General features: G+C 33.4%; 1 long non-coding RNA gene across 5 annotated transcripts; it reads left to right on the forward strand.

The window, feature by feature from the left end:
- The first annotated feature begins 316 nt into the window (after positions 1-316).
- Positions 317-3,808, forward strand: LOC137837572 (uncharacterized). Of its 5 annotated transcripts, none has more exons than XR_011085492.2 (9): positions 317-562; positions 797-957; positions 1,376-1,430; positions 1,529-1,601; positions 1,937-2,043; positions 2,570-2,706; positions 2,835-2,943; positions 3,216-3,313; positions 3,411-3,808. It is a non-coding gene; the product is annotated as an uncharacterized LOC137837572 (long non-coding RNA). The 5 variants fall into 5 exon arrangements; XR_011085491.2 differs by having other exon boundaries at positions 3,222-3,313; XR_016520583.1 differs by having other exon boundaries at positions 333-562; positions 803-957.
- Positions 3,809-5,574: the final 1,766 nt, after the last annotated feature.

The raw sequence follows: 5,574 nt of genomic DNA on the forward strand, positions 1-5,574 counted from the left end.
CGAGAAGAGCCCTCCATGCCGTAAACACATCTTTTGATACCGCTTTAGCTTGCCACAACATCGAAAACACATTGTGCAGTGCACCATTCACTACAAAAAATCGTGTAAAAAATGGCGGTTTTAATATGGCGGTTATTAATAACCACCACAAATTTCAGTATAATACGTCATTTCACTAATCGCCACAATTATCTTATAAAATATGTCATTTTTAACCGCCATAATTATCCTTCTGAAAAAAAAAAAAATTCTTCCCTCATTATTTCTAATTATTTTTTAAAATAATTTTAAAAATTTGGTTTGAAGCCCTCTCCTCACGAAGAACCCTCCTCACAAACATCTTTTTAGGTCTGCAAAATAAACCCTAAACGTTCTCATGCTTAAACCTCTCTCTCTGTTGTACAAACCCTAAACGCGCAAACGCTCAAACCTCTCTATCTGTTGTACGAACCCTAAATGCTCAAACGCTCAAACGCTCCTCACAGTCACGAACCCTAAACGCTCGAAGCTGTACCGCATCGAAATCGCCACCATCGGCGCCTTCGTGGAAGGATTTTTTCAGGTTTGTTCAAATCCTTGTGCAAAGCCGTGTGCAATCTAGTGTTCTCTTATTTGATTGTTCAAAACCGTGTGCAATCTATCCTTGTTCTTAATTTTATACTTCACTTTGTATAGTTTAAGGTTAATTAATCTTGTTTTGAAGTGATTAAGAAAAAAAAGCCGTTTAACTTTGTATAGCAATTTATTCAGTTTTTTTTCCTCATAAAAAAATGTTACTGTGTTGATGTGATGGTAGGTGCAGAAGTTCAGGTCAGAGAAGAACAAGGTGAAAGTAAGGAGGAAGCTGAGAGAACCACAGTTTTGTTTCCAGACAAGAAGTGATGTGGATGTGCTTGATGATGGTTACAAATGGAGGAAGTAAGGTCAGAAAGTTGTGAAGAATAGCCTTCACCCAAGGTAATAACAATCCTTTCAATCTTAACCCCTTGTTTCCTTGATTATACAGTGTGAAGAACCTACAAATTGGTTATGAAGGTCTTAAACTCAAAAGGAAGTTTTTGTGCAGTTTGATGTTGTTACAATAACTGATATGTGTGTGTTCTTTATATAAGAATATTGTTTATATAATTGGTGAGAGAATTCTAAAACTCATTTTAAGTTCTAAGAAAATGCAATATCTCTTTCAAATGCAAAATCAGAGCAACCTAAATTTCCAAGGTACAATTCTCTCTGCTAGTATTGTTCTCCTTTAGGATATGACTTATTGTTCCCTTTTATTCTTCCAACCAGTTATTCATGATCTTCGTTGTTCTTCAATTCTTTCAAATATCAGGTTAACTCCACATACTGAACCGAAAATTTTCTTCTGTTTCAGGGAAATATGAAAAAAGAACCCACATAAAGAATTTGCATCATCTTGATGTAAAAACGTAATGCTACTCATTATATTCCTATAATAATTGTATTTCCATGAAGTTGCTTAGTTCGTTTTATAATCTGCTAAGTTAACACTGTTCTTGATCTTCAGTGGCTTACAAATTAGAGAGGCACTTAAGCTTCAATTAGATGTGTCTCAGAGGTGTCTTCACAAACAACTAAAGGTATATCCGCACTATCATTTTTCTTGCGAATTTTTATTTATGCTAGTATATTCTCTTGCTTTCCAAACTTTTAAGGTTTTTACATTGTACTGAATCTGTGATCCTTTCAAACCTCTTATAAAACATTTTGGTCTTTTACTAAAGCAAGACATACTCATTTTGGCATAGGTGATGATGTGAATTTGCACTATCATGTGCTAAAATGTGGATAAAAGTTAGGCACATATTTTGAGGAATTGGATGCTAAAACTAATGAATGAGAGGGGCGATATTTGGATTCTTTTAACACTCTTTCCTCACTTCAAGTTTTCATATAACTTACTCTGGTGGTGCAGGTTCAGAGAAAATTACAGTTGAGAATTGAGGAACAAGGAAGGCAACTAAAATAAATGTTTGACCAGCAGCTTATGGTATCATGATGATGCAGAGTAACAATCTTATGGTAGTTTGTCATTTCTTCCAGATTCTATGGATTATAATGTTCATTTGAATATTTATTGATTTATTTAAGTTAGATGCCACTTGTTTGGAATATTCTTACCCTTGTTTGATATAAAGTTACACTTGTAAGTTTCTTGATATCTCCATGTTACCTCTTCAAAAACAAAGGATGAACTTGGTGATGTATAGTTATATAGGGAGTAGAAAGGAAAAGTGGGAATAAAATAGTCACACTAATATCTTTGAAACCATGACAAACTTATCACAAGAAACCAAATAAGATGAAATGCTTGTCTGCAGAGGAATGCAACAAAACCTTGGGTGAACCTTCCTACACCATGCCTAATATTTTGGTATATATGGTTTTCCCATGTACATATTTTGGTATATATGGTATAACATATTCATGGTCCAGTTTCACGTGTGTCTTGATCTCCATTTTTGTAAAATATGCTGCATTCTTAATCATTTGATTATATTGAATTTATTTGTTTTATTGATTTTGGACATTGTCATGTTTAATGTAGAATATACTCCCACCAACTTCAGATATTCCTGAGGCATATACAAAGGGTTCAACTGAGGAACAAGTGAGTCGTTGTTGAAACAAGATCCCTAATTTGCCTTATTAATTGTGAAGTATTTGACTGATCCTTACACCAAGGTAATGTATTTAAAGGCATATACATATATTCAAGTATTTTTGGGCTTTTGGCTTCTCATAGTTTATACCACTTGTATTATTGTCCCTCCAATTAAGTATTAATAATAAAACTTTGTTCTTTTATGTAGAGGACGATACATTGTTGAGTTACACATGTCATTCTTGCGGCTTTAGGGACAGGCTAATGATTTCAAAATCCAATATAGCAGTGTGGTTCGCCTATTTTTACTTCCCAAGGTTCATTTCCTGATTCTGTACTTTCATTCGACTGATATTTGTTTTCATATTAAGTGACCAATAAAATTTCAATTACATTAGCCAGCCATGTATTTAAATTGAATCTTTTTTAGACTTGTTAAGTGTAGTGACGATTTCTTATATGTATGTGTAGTCTAATCAACCACATACCTTTGTCATTATTAGCCTTGATCCCCCTATTTGGAGCTTAATGTGGCAAGGTTTTTCTAGTCTTGTTTCTATATTATTAAATTGTGGTAAATGTCTACAAGATTCAGATTTTGTTGCTGACAAGGATGATGAAGGTTCTCCTACTGATGATTTTGGGGCAGACGATTCTGATGCCATTAAAAATGGCGATGAGAAAGAGGCACTTGCTTTTCTTTTTTGCCTTTGTTATCTTAGTAGTACTTATCTATTCTTAAATCTATGGTGTGTCTGATACCTTAATGATGGCAAATTTTCAGAAGCCTGCCAAGAAGGAAATAAAGTAGGACTTGCCTTCTAAGGCATCTACTTCTAAAAAGAAATCAAAAGATGATGAGGATAGAAAATAGAAAAACAGAAGAAGAAGAAAAAAGACCCAAATGCACAGTGGCAGTATACTATGCATATAAATGTTACTGATGTGTTTTCATCAATGGAATAAGTAGGTACCAGGAATGCTCCCTGGTATGGTTGATGGACATGGTTCTCAGCTTCTTCAGCGCCGATAGCCTATAAATTCTAGTTTTTGTTCTCATGCCAATGTATCTATCTCAACTTTTATTTCATTAAAATTTATTAATTCTTTTTAAAGTATTCATTTTAATTAAAATAATACATTTTTATACGAATATACAATTGACTTCTCTTTTCTTTTAAATTTTAGCTTACTCATTTTAAAATATATTTTTTATTATTTGAATTTGATTGAAAAATATAAATGTGGAGACAAGGAGTAAAATTTATTTCTACTTTAATAATATTTCATAAATAAAAAGGTTTAAAATGTTACATGGATAAGAAGATAGATAGAAGTAAAAGATTGTCTAAGAGAGATTATTACCTTTACTGAATGATGCTGGCTTGAACTGTTATCGTGGAGCAATCTGTTCACATCATTTGCAGCACTTTGCAGTCAGAACAAATATATCCAGAGCAATCTGTTCACATAATCTGAATTTAATATTGTGATAGACAAAGCAGTAACAAATATTAAGATGAATGTTAGATTCCTTAGTTTAATTGAATAAAGAATCAATACATAAGAGATATACAAGATATTTTCATAGGGACATGGATATTATAGGATGCATAAGGTCTCACATAATTTATAATTGTATAAATCAAATTATAAAAAAAATAAAAAAGTGGTGGTTAAAATTTATTTATTTAGAATTAAAATTACGTCAGTTAAAAACGCCACTACTTACATATATTATGGCGTCAGAATCTTTTTCAATGAATGTAAATTGCGACAGTTATAACTGACATTATTTACATATAAAAACCGCCACTACTTACACTATGTTTAAAGTGGCGGGTGTTGCGGCGGGTAACGCAAAACCGCCACATTAAACTTTGTGGCGGCCAGTTCTATGGCGGTTTGAAAAACCGCCACAAGCGTATATTGTGACGGTTATAAACGCCAGTTTATACGAAAATAACGGCCACAATATACACTTTTTTTTTGTAGTGATTGAAAGAGTTACACAAAGTTAGGTATGCAGATTTCACAGAAAAAACACCTTTATTATTCCCACTCCACACAATAGAATCCTCAGAATCCTTGTTCACAATTTTCCCTATGATGAGGTTCATCAAATCTGCCTCCATGGATTTTTCCCACTCGAATCTAGTCTTTCGCCACCTTAACCTCCATGACCATCCTAACGCCCCCCAAGAACCTAGTTCGCCCACCAGCTTTCCTTAATCTAGGGATATGGAATACAATCTAGGAAACAAAGATTTAAGCTTGGTATTGTCTGTTGGGTTTGATAGTGCCAAAGTTCAAGAGGGGGGGTGAATTGACCTTTTAAAACTTTCTCGCAGAAACAGTGTTTAACACAGTTTTACAGAAAATAAATCGATTTATGTTAAAATGAACAGATTTATTTCAGCACTGTTTTTGTTTGAAAAGCTTTTAATACAGCAAGGTTAATCATAAGCCTATGCTGATAGATTTTCCAGATGCACACACACAGATATCAGATTGAAAAACAGTGAAACACAAAACAGCAAGCTTCAATTTCAAGCAAGTGATTAAGGTTCAATTGATAGCATGCTAATTAATTGAGTGACCTTTGCAAACAACCTGTTCCAGTGGCTTTTAACAGACTATGAGTGTTCTTCTTGATGTCAAGCAATTTTCCAGAAATAAAGAACAATGAATCACAGAACAGCAAGCTTCAACTTTAAGCAATTGTTTAAGGTTCAATTAATAGCTTTGACAGTTTCTTGAGCAACCTATCACAGTCAATCTGTTCCAATGGCTTTTAGCAGATTATATATGTTCTTATCAGATTCAAACAACTTTTTCAGAAATCAAGAACAGTATGCACAGTGCCCAGAAAGAACAGATTTATTTTCAATTGAACAGATTTATTTCTTTGCTGTTTTATCAATTATGCAGAAACGAAATTACAGAGA

Source organism: Phaseolus vulgaris, chromosome 4, assembly GCF_051622355.1.
Source record: "Phaseolus vulgaris cultivar YP4 chromosome 4, ASM5162235v1, whole genome shotgun sequence".
NCBI classification, from domain to species: domain Eukaryota; kingdom Viridiplantae; phylum Streptophyta; class Magnoliopsida; order Fabales; family Fabaceae; genus Phaseolus; species Phaseolus vulgaris.